Genomic DNA, 12673 nt, shown 5'->3' on the forward strand with positions numbered 1-12673 from the left:
TTAATTGTTCTTCTTTTTCCCCTTCCTCTCTTGCATGCGCAATGTAATAACATTTTATCACGGTAATTTTATCGATTCTGACGATATAATTATGTCGTTTTGTCGATTGGAACTAATATGTACACACATACATACATACATAAACTCACACCTATTTCCCACCGGGGTAAGCAGAGACTATAGAATTCCATTTGCTTCGATCCTGACACACTTCTCTTGCTTCCTCCACATTCATCAATTGCTTCATATACGCACGCCGGTTCAGAGTAGATCGTATTGAACCTTTTCTAAGGACTAATATGTGAACCCAAATAATTTATGTCGTTCTGTCAAAATACGAACTGAGAAAAAACAAACTGATCTATTCCGACAAAATTTATTTAATCGATCGATAATTTTATCACGTTGCGTATGTGTGCCCTGCAGGGGTAAAAGTTGGAAACGATATAATATGACAATCGACAGTGACAGGTATAGAAATGTATGCCAATCTGTTCTAAGAGTTTGCTAACCACGGCTATCACCTAAACATTCACACAAACATTCGGAAGAATTTCGGAATAGAATAGAATCTTTATTTGCTAAGAGTCTTTATTTTCAGAATCTTCATTTTCAGAAAAATATACAGCAAATAGCATGGCTCCATCACAGCACAAGCTGAGCCATTTCCTTTTGCCCGTATTCGTAATATTCATAATTCATCATCATCATCATCAGCCCATTAACGTCCCCACTGCTGGGGCACGGGCCTTCCCTATGGATGGATAGGGATATCGGGCCTTAAACCACCACGCGGGTCCAGTGCGGATTGATGGTTATTAACGACTGCTAATGCAGCCGGGACCAACGGCTTAACGTGCCTTCCGAAGCACGGACGATGAAAACTTTTTTTTTGTGGTCACCCATCCTATGACCGGCCTTTGCGAAAGTTGCTTAACTTCAACAATCGCAGACCGAGCGCGTTTACCGCTGCGCCACCGAGCTCCTCAATATTCATAATTAGCAAATGTAAATTGTTACTGGCAATAAATTTATTTTATTCTTGTTATATACTTATCTTCTTGTTTTATACTTTTTTGAGATTTTTCCGTATTCGGGTTTTGGTTTTTAAACTTATTACTGTCACTATTGATTATCATAATGTGTTATGTTATAATGTTATTCTTACCTAACATAATACGTTATCGTAACAATAACAACCTAACTACTATTATTAGGTACTTTAATTGCTTATGTAATCTCTTAGTTATAACTAGTTGGTATGTAAACAATGTTTTTCAAGTTAAATCTAATTGGTGGAAATATTTTTTTAGTTTCTACATACATACATACATACATAAACTCACGCCTATTTTCCACCGGGGGGGAATGTGGAGGAAGCAAGAGAAGTGTGTCAGGATCGAAGCAAATGGAATTCTATAGTCTCTGCTTACCCCGGTTAGTTTCTACATAACGGTTTTTTGCCTTTCATTGCCTTTCATCTACTTAACGAGTAATTAATGAGGGAATTTCCACGCTATGTTTTCCAAAAACAATATAGATGGCGTTGTACAGATTTAAGGTGATAATTTTGACATTCCTCGGGTACATAATTATTTGAAAATATATTGTGATGGCAGATGCATATATAAAATAATCGTTGCTTGATATTTGGAATGCATATCATAGAATTATGTTGTTAGGTAGTTACCTATTTTTTTATATATTTATTTTGATCAGAATAATAAAGGGTGGAAGATGTTTGTGTACCCAAAGATCAAATTATTAAATTAGAAGGTTAAACGAAGGCAACTTTCCCAAGTAGCAACCGATTGTCTTAAAAGAGAATTGTAGATATCTTGAAGGCAAGTAGACTAAATCAAACCCTTGTCTTGGATAAGTCTTATAGGTCTCCAAGATATCCCTCAAGATATCTTGAAGATACAGTTTAGTAAAAGTGGGCACATACTTTAACTCTTATACAAGACAGACTTAAGACAACGCTAAGTCAGACTTAAACCCTACTTTAGACAATGTTCTTGCATATTCTAAACTTAGAATTCTTGTAGTATCACTTAATACCAAGAATGTATACTTGAAGATATCTACAATACTTAGTTAAGACTATAGGATTGAATTGCACTGAGTCAATTGTAACTTAACGAAGTAAAACTTCAGGTCATACTAAAACGATTTTTACTTCACGCGTCTTTATTTTAGAATATAATGGCGAACATTTATATTAACACAAGAAATGAAGTCTGTAAGAAAATGGCGTCTAAAATATTTGTTAAGTTGTTTTAACAAAAGGTTATTCTGCCGTTTCACATACAGGAAATTATAAACGCATGATTGTTTCTCGTGTAAAATCGATAGAAAGTGTTAAAAAACAGAAGGGCCTTTAATATACCAGAAAAATAATAATAAAATTTGGATTGATTATTCAGCAAATAAAAAAAATGGTGACATATAGTATAGAGAAATTCATTTTCTATTAATATGTGACAGCTGAACGCAGTAATTGTTACTACAACAGAAATATATATTAATTTACTTCAGTTTTTGACGATAATATTGTCAAAAAAATATTACATGTTTTCTTCCTGTAAGTGCAAAATGGCGTTAAGTAATATTTTTCTAAATGAAGTAAGACTTTAGAAACAATTGATTTCGTAAGAATCAGTTTAGAAAAGTAAAGTCAAGTTGCACTTCATCAAGTACTAGTTAAGATAAATTTAAACTTCAATTGTCTAGGAGTATACCAACTTAAGACAAAAAGTATTTAGTGAATTCTTACTTAAAACTCTTATATCTAAAGTGATCCTCTATTTTGATTAAGTAAAGTAATGTCGTAAAATCATGTTTGTTTATTCTGTGCCAGAATTATCTATGTAACAAGTAACAATTAAAATCGAACAAGCTTAAAACCTATGGAAAGTATGTTTGTTTGAGGGGTAAGTTTTTCGACTCGTGGAAGATAAAAAAATATTGTTATGCTGAGTTCTTACTTGGATAGGAATGTGATTTACTTAATTATTTAATATTTATCACAATTGGAACTAACAAACATAAACTCAATTTGCTAATGAGTCTCCGCGCATACATTCTCATAGGTACCTACATGGTTCGCTGACGCAAAGTAGGTACGATCACCGCGCTTCTAATTGCCAAAACAATGTGATTATTGTAAAAATTAACGAGTATCCGTTGAATATTGTATATACGAAGAACCCTTGCAATATGATTAACGTCGTGTGTGCGCGGTAGTTTCTAATCCCACCTAAAACATTATTGTTAAAAAAGGCGGCCAAATTCCCGATGTCTTTATCAAGCTAAAAAAATAAAGGAATCGAATCTAATGTCCACTTTAAATGCATTTAACCATACACAAAACTTAAAATAGATATGTTTTGTTTATGATTGTGAATAAAGCTTAGTTAAAAATAGGTACATTTTTAAAATTATTAAAAGAAAGAATGAAAGAAGAAAGAAAAGTATCTAGACACGCGGTAGCATGTCAAGCCAAGTTCAAGAAATAGAACTGGCGAGCCGCACCGTGTGTATTATTACACGAACCATTTGGAGCCACTTTTGACCCCCTCATAAATCAAAAACTATTTCACATAAACGTATCAAATTTGGCTCATATATTGAGACTTGTGAGATACATATATAAGTGTTCTAAATTTCATAAGCTTATCTCAAACGGTTATTTAGATATGTCCAAAATCCTCATTTTTATCATTGACTGACTGACTGACTCATTTTTATTAAAACTCTAACCCAGTTCCAGATGACCTAGAGAGTTAAAATTTGGTGTGCAGATAGGTAATTAGATGAATATAAAGGAAAAAATAAAAAAAACTGGCAACTTTTTAATAATTAGATTCTATCATGAACGTTTAACATAAATACCTAATTAGTGCCTGTACCTAACTATAGATGTAAGTATCAGTAAGTAATCAAAACTCATGACAGCCGGTCTTTTTGTGGTAGGTATGTAGATTAACTTAACATAACATACAATCACGCCTGTATGCCCTATCGGGGTAGGCAGAACACTAAGTGATCATAAAACCACTTGATGCCACATTCGACAAGTACTTTAAGGGTAGGTAAGCAAGTTGGAACATGTGTTTAGCGGTGATAGGTTGCCAGCTTTTCGCCCACGATACAACACAACTCTCATCCATTTTACTGGCATATTTTTTTTTTTACTTAACGTGAATCTTAAACGAGTTTAATAGGTATTCAAATGTTTTATACCTATAAAATCGACTTTTAGTTTTGAATTTGTCCTTTTAAAAGGACCCACGCGTTACGAAGATAATAATATGTACTTACCTACAATAAGACAGACTTTAGGCTACAATATATTATCTTATGTTATAAGAAGATATGATATGTTATACTGTTACTTATAAATAAATTTCAGGACTGACCATTGAACTTGGCACCCATTTAGATCTCACTTCTTTTGTCGTTAAAGTCAACAACCAAAGCATTGCATAATATTGAACTTGGCTCTCATTTCACATTTATGTTTTTGATTGGATTTATTTATTATTAGACTAATAGGTACCTAATTTTATATTTTAACTTAGCAGGTTTTAATATAAAACTCGTTTTTTCATGGTGTAGTCTTGCCGTGCGCTTAGACTAGGTTAGACTAGCTTAGTCATTTTTGAGAAGATTTGTGCGAGACGTAGGTACCTGGGCCGCCACACGCAGGATCGGATTTGAAAAACAGGAACTTACGATTTTTTTGCCAAAATTAAATGATTGTGTTATACCAATCGATATAAAAAAAATGATGGCAATGAAGAATATATCGCATCGCTAACAAAAACAGTGGGATGTGCATTATCACAGGTTAATTTTCTGTATTTAATATTCTGCCTTCGAAAACCACCAGATCCTTTTATTATTTGGTCTTCATCCATCTTTTTGCTTGCTTCTATTTCGATTTTATCGTCCATTGAATAGACTTTTCTTATGTTTTACTTATTGTAGTCAAAAAAGAATAAAACAGTCTTGTATAGGAGCAACAAATAATAAAAATTGCCTTAAGTATATCTAGGCAATCAATTTTTACTTTACAAGACTAAACTGATACTTCACTAAATCAATTTAGTGTTAAGTGAGCCTTTAAATAATCTGAGTAAAGTAAAAGAATACTTGTAGACTTAACATTAGGCTGAGATAAGACTAAATAGTTTTGTGAATACTTAACTTGGTTTTGTGTATTCTAAATTATCTAAAGTAGGATTTGTTGAAAACTATATAGTATTAAAGAAGGAAATGAATTTATGAAGTCCTAATAAGTCCTTTTTGATTTGGATAAATCTCACTTTAGCTAAAGTTTAGACATATATGACTTAATCACAATTCTTGATTGCTACTTGGGTTGTACAGCGCCATCTATATTATTTTTTGGGGAACGTAGTCTGGAAAGGCCCATTCATTTAAAGGTTCATTGTAATTCGGAAATAGTGTGTTATGTGAGTAAGTAAACTTCCTATTAGATAATTTTCTGCTGAACTGGGAGTAAAGAAAAACATAGAATACTTACCTACATTAAATATGTATTGCGCGTATATATAATTATTTAAATTATAATTATTTATTATTTACTATTTTTATTTATTATTTTATTTATATTTTGTAAGTATTTTAATGTTGTAAATGTATATGTGTGTCGTAAAATAAACTTTTTTATTATTATTATATATTATATATATATTGAGTATGTATTATTATACTATACTTAGTGTATTCGTATAAATATTAACTATAGTTTATACCCGTTGTTCTTGCGTCGTCCCGCATAAAAGTTTTTTATGGCTGATTCCTGATATTGGTTGCCTGGATGTAATTGCTTCAGAGCATTAAGGCCGCCCAATTGTACTGTTGATAAATGTTTGTATGTTTAGTTTGTGAGCAATAAAGTAAGTATATTTGATTTGATTTCATAATATTAAGAAAAGCGTACGTATGTAAACGTTATGTCTAAAGTTAACGATTTGCTTTTAAACTTTCCTTTTTTGTCTTCCTTTCTTTCTTTCTTTGTTTCTTTGAGTGGTATTTGAGCTGCAATCCTACCTAGGTATACTAAAACTTTTCTTAAATTATTGTATTGTAATTATAAGCATCTGTAACGGGCATTGTCTACTGTACATTTAACTTTATTGAATATTCATTAATTACTGTGTTTTCCTCTGACCCCTCCTCAAAGGGACGTTGCGTGAAGTTTCGCAAAAAATAGAGTCAAGCGTGAAATGTAAGTATAACCAGTGTTTAGATCGTGATGGTGACTCACCGTTTGTGGTTACCCCCACCTGACTTGAGGTACTGTTTCCATTATACCAAGATAAAATGACATTCGTTGCGTTACGTCGGATGAAAACAGGGTAGAAGGGGGAGAGAGGGAAGAGGGGGGTGTCTGACGTTAGTCAAGTTAGGTGGTGAGCCGTATCGCTGTCTATAATGGTCGAGCCGACTGTGTTAATGACAACTGCACTTGCAATAAATTAATAACTCATTGAGGCAAATCCGGGACCGAGGTTCGAAACGGCGCTCCCCGTTTGAGAAGCAAGCCAGTGAACCACACGACGTGTTTATAAGTTACAAAGTCTGTGAATTTCGTAGTTGTTTCGTATGCTTTCTTTCTTTCGTGTGGGATACCAACCTCATCAACCCTGGTGTCAGGGTTACTATTAAGCCGCCAAAGGCCCCTGACATGACTCATTAACGACTACTTACTTACATCAGTAAGTAGTAATCGGAACTAACGGCTTAACGTGCCTTCCGAAGCACGGATCTTACTTTCGGACAATCAGGTGATCAGCCTGTAATGTCCTAACCAAACTAGGGATCACAAAGTAATTTTTGTGATATTTCCCTACCGGGATTTGAACCCGGGACCTCCGGATCGTGAGCCGCTCTACCACTGGACCACGGAGGCCGTTATTTCGTTTAAAAAATGGAAACGTTTACAGTTTCAACACATTCTGATGATCATCATTATGTTCAGTACAATTGCGACTGGTAAATTGTAATATTTTTACCAAATTGCTGGTTTTGAAAATACCATGGGTTGATGAGTTCTTAACCTTCGAGGATAACATAACATAACATAACAAATACTTTATTGCACAAACAGGAAAAAACAAAAAACAAAACAAAAGAGAAATAGAATTAGTACAATAGGCGGCCTTATTGCTAAGTAGCAATCTCTAGGATTCTCTAGGATTTACATATGCTAAAAGTCCCTTATTGAATTATGGGATTGTTCTTCTTCTTATCGTGTGGGTTGAGTGGTGGATAACCAACCTCATCATCCTTGGCGTCAGGATTATTATTGAGCCGCCAAAGGCTCCTGATGTGACTCAAGTAACGACTACGTACTTACATCAGTATGTAGTAACCGGGACCAACAGTTTAACGTGCCTTCCGAAGCACGGATCATCTTACTTCTGGACAATCAGGTGATCGATCAGCCTGCAATGTCCTAACCAAACTGGGGATCACAAAGAGATGCTTGTGATTTGCTCCACCGGGATTCGAACCCGGGACCTCCGGATCATGAGCACAACGTTCAACCACTGGACCACGGGGGCCGTTATTTCAGGGGCCTTCGAAGGCTCAATAGTCACCTTGAAGAATGACTATAAAGAATATATACGGTACAAAGGCGTATTCACTCAATAACAATTATCCTATCTTTTCCTTGTCGATATTACCACGGATTAATAGTTAATTTGGCGAAAATTATATTTATTTATTTATTTATTTAATAAACACACGTAACAGGTTACAGACACAAATCTTATGAAATAATACACTTTTTGAGGTTCAGACTGAACCTCAAAAATAAATTAACGAATATATATTATAAATGATTAACGAATTTGAGTCGAATAAGTACTTATCTCTTTTATGAAGTGAAAGATCACTATCATACTTTTTATTGCACTTCACGGAACAGTGAGAGTGGAACATATATTTCATTTTCTTCTTTAATTAGTATTAATTACCGCCAAAATTAGGCTTTGCTAAAAACGGTATAATCGTATTAAGAAATTGTAACCGTTATTTTCTAAATAATCACTAACTTTATAATAACCTCTCATTTTTTTTATAATTACATTATTCTTTATTAAAAATTTTAATTAAATAAAAGTGTTAAATGACAAAAATAACTTACAATCTATACTGATGGCCAATTTATACAAAAGAAATCTAAGACTACCTCTACAAAATTACAAATTAAACATTAATACAATTAGAAATTAACAATTCAAGACCTTACGTGTCTAATCGTCAAATAATCCCCCCCGAGTTATTCCAGGCGCAAAGGTCCCCATTACACTCGCCGCATTACCACGTTGTATGGCGATGGACAACCATTGCACCAAGAAAGAGCCCGCACGCATATCGGACCCCCTCTCTCTTAACCTACGCCCCAGTTCCCTAATAAAGGCTATAGCCTCCAACCCCCAACACCCTGACGTCTCAAACGCAAGCGGCACAAAATAAACCGTTACTTTGACATTTATTATTTTGTGGAGAAGTTCAATGCCGAGATCGCCTTAGCTTTATCCCGGTTTTTACAAGGTTCGCTTATCTTACTTGAAAATTTGACAGGTTCAGCCAATGTCTAGACGCTTGTCGACTGAAAATCATTCATGATGATGATCATTCATGGTACTACTGACTCTTCATTGCTTGGTTGGAGTGTAATTAAACAGCCAGGTCGCAGGTTCAAATCCAGCACTGGACTAAACCAATGATTGTCGAATTTGTTTTCCAATTCACGTTTGGATCATAAATGATTATCGCGTGCTCAACGGTGAAGGAAAAACATCGTGATGAAACCCACATTCCCACAAGTGAGGTGGATTACCAACCCCATCAACTCTGGTGTTAGGGTTATTACTGAGCCATCATAGACCCCTGACATGTAACGACTACGTACTTGTATTAGTTATAACCGGGACCAACGACTTAACGTACCTTCCGAAGCACGAATCATCTTACTTTTGGACAATCAGGTGATCAGCCTGTAATGTCCTAACCAAAGTAGGGATCACAAAGTGATTTTTGTGATTTGTCCCCACCAGGATTCGAACCCGGGAGCTCCGGATTGTGAGCACAACGCTCAACCATTGGACCACAGAGGCCGTGTACTTTGGTCTTATCTGGTCTTATATGAAGATACCGAAACATATAGCGAGGCGTGCGGCGCATGGCGTGTGGGGTATATGCATTATGTGGTAGCTATTTAATTTAAGAATAACACTGTTATTGAAAATCTAGCTCTACTTCTTCTCTTCAGCATAATTAGAGGGCTAAAGAATGGCGCTAAATTTTGACTTTGAATAGATGTTCTCTGATGATCCTATGAATGAAATTAAACGATTTTTCGTTTTAGGGCGAGGTTAATGTGGGGTTGGCTTGAACATCTTATCCTTTTGTGATCTTTTTTGTTAGTATGAATAACATAGATCAACATGAACCTTCTAAGATGTAACTTCCAAACTATATAGACGATATTTTATTCAATATATCTGCGCTTTTGAGCAGAGAAATTAAAAGAAGTGTTATTAAGTAATTATAACAAACATAAGCATTTTATGTAAACAATGGTGCTACCCGACACATTCATTTACTCATTCTTCCTAAAATTAAGAGCTGTGAATCATCCGTCCCTTTCCTTTTCGACGGATATGAAAATGACGGATATAACTTAAAATAAAATTAGGCGGTGTCTGCAGGAATCGGGGCCAATATTGTTATATAAAATGCATGCAGTTATAAATAATGTACATTACCTTGGGTTACTAAAATTAGGAGTAATTAAGCCTAATATAGAATAATAGTTAAAACAATAACAGACGATTTCTAATTGTTAGTTCCATAATTCTACAAGCGGATTCATATTGCGTAAGCCTTGCTAAATTCGGTAGTACACAAATCAGTGATTTTATTAGCTTTTTTTTTGGTAGGGTAACCATGATTGTTGGTTTAGGACTAGCCCTTGAATCGAATTATCAGTCTGTGTACTATTGTGATATATATGATCGAAGGTTTTCATGGTTTTTATTTCAGATTTTTTCATTCTTACTTCCCCCATTTTGTTTCATGATCACAAAAGTCATCAAATCATTCAAGTATCTCCATTCCGATAGCTAGTACCTATTAGTAATAGTATTGAGTACATAATATACATATGCGGATAATCATAATGAAACAATAGTTATATTTTCCAAATTCAAATCCAAAAACCTAAAGTCACGTGTAATATCGTCATATTGTCTGAGCCAATCAGACTTGAATCTTTTTGTCCCACTAAAACCTCAAACCATAGTCACCCTATCAACTTACTAGTGCGAGACGGTTGCGTGCGTCCTGCTTGTCGATTCTAACTCGCGTGATTCCACCGAAACTAAACTAACATGCCATTATAGCCTCTATTACTAACTGCATAAAACCCACCCACACTCCCAGGTCTTGTTAGCAAACTTATATGAAGAAATCTTGAAACACATATACATTACTAGTGAATAATCTAGATAAATATTGTGAAAATAATTCGGCAATTTTTCATGCCAGCTACATTTTTATATTGGGAAATGTATTACAAATTCACTACAATGTTTTTTATCTGATCTGTTTCAATTAATTTTATTATTAGGATATGTCCAGTGTAAGTTGAATTATGTTATTTATGCTAGGAGCACTCTATAGTAGAGGCACACTCTTCTTCTATCGTGTGGGTTGTGACGTAAATTACCAACCTCATCAACCCTTGTGTCAGGATTACTATTGAACCGCCAAAGGCACCTGACATGGCTCATGTATCGACTCTTTACTTACATCAGTAAGTAGTAACCGGGACCAACAGCTTAACGTGCCTTCCGAAGCACGGATCATATTACTTTAGGACAATCAGGTGATCAGCCTATAATGTCCTAAGCAAACTAGGGATGACAAAGTTATTTTTGTGATATGTCCCCACCGAGATTTGAACCCGGGACCTCCGATCGTGAGCCCTACGCTCGAACCATGGACCACGGAGGCTGTTACACACTCTGGACACTATACAAAAATATCGAGAGAGCGAGACAAAAAGTTTGAGTTTGATTTAAGATTTAAAGTAAATCCCAAAGGGGATGAGTTCGGCGTCTGATACGAATTTTGTCCGGCCGTTCTATACGTAATATTACTCTTTACTCTATGGTAGGGGATACCTTTTTTACTTCCCATACAAGTTTTTGACAGTGATAAATTAAATATGGGATTGTCAATTCACCTTATGTCAATCCTATACATTTTTATTACAGTCTGTGTCGCTCTTGGAAAGTCATTTTATTGAAGTAAATAGTTCTCGAAACGGAATGTCCCAAAACTAATCCAGTTAATGCGTGCCTTACGAAGCTGTTCAATTTTATCTGAACACCTTTTCTTTATTGCACTGTTTCCCTTCATTTGTTCAGAGCGTTCTGTCTCGTGTTCGGGAGGGGTTTTCATTTCCACTGTTTCGTTTTATTTATATGAGCCACTTTGATATATGCGACTTCTTTGGGGCGCCGAGCGTGTGCTGTTTTAGAAAATGCAATTGTTCTTGTGTATTTTAGAGAGAATGCTCTTTGTGTAACGTCCTCTCTCGCAACAGATGGTAAAAAGAATCCTTTTTTGTTTTTTATAGCACTTTATCCTTGCTTTGGGAAAACTCACAACGAGAATATATCGTAAAATTGTATCTAGATAGATAGGTATATTATGCAATAACATTTGAAAATCGTACCAGTGTATATTATTAGCCAAAAAGAATTTGAATTTCGATTGTGCCAGGTCAAATATAACTGAAGCCATAGGCCCCGATTCCTGCAGACACCTCTTAATATTATTTTAAGTTATACCCGTCAATTTCTTATCTGCCGAAAAGGAAAGAGACGGATGATTGACAACTGTTAATTTTAAAGTGAAAATGAATAGACATCTCGCTGGTATACAACCCGTTTGACGTGTGCTGTCAACTTAATTCTGTCGGGTTATTGGCCAATACATTTGGGTTTTTTTTAAATTCCAACCTTAAATTGACGTGTGTTCCATAAATTTTATGCCCGTCGATTAACCGTTCTTTCCCTTTTCGGCGAATAAGAAAATGACAGGTATAACTTAAAATAAAATTAGACGGTGTTTACAGGAATCAGCAGCATTGTATACTTATAATATGTTACATAACCACATGTACTGAAGCGAACCGTTTGAAATAAAAGACAGTACACTTTAAAATGAGTCTTCAAAACTCAAAGAATCTTATTAGGTAACAATATCTACACTCTCCTACACTTAATTTATATATAATGTCATTGAATGCCAGATTTAAATAATTTCTCTTTGTACGAAAAATAATGTCTACATATACACGTATATATATATAACCAAGGTATACGCGTAGATCGATAGATACCTAATGGATATTATCTACCCTTACTTATAAAGATAGAGAAAATTTTTATAAGGAAGGGTAGATAATACTGAAGCTACTCTTCTTTTTTATCTGTGTCCGAAGATCTTGAACAGCTGGTGACAGGTTGCCCGTTGGCTGCAAGTGGTGTTTGATGACCTTGTGGCTCTCCTCACTCCATTAACCCTTGGATTACGTGCGTGAGATTATGTGTGTGTA

This window comes from Pectinophora gossypiella, chromosome 20 (assembly GCF_024362695.1).
Source record: "Pectinophora gossypiella chromosome 20, ilPecGoss1.1, whole genome shotgun sequence".
In the NCBI taxonomy this organism is placed as follows: Eukaryota; Metazoa; Arthropoda; class Insecta; order Lepidoptera; family Gelechiidae; genus Pectinophora; species Pectinophora gossypiella.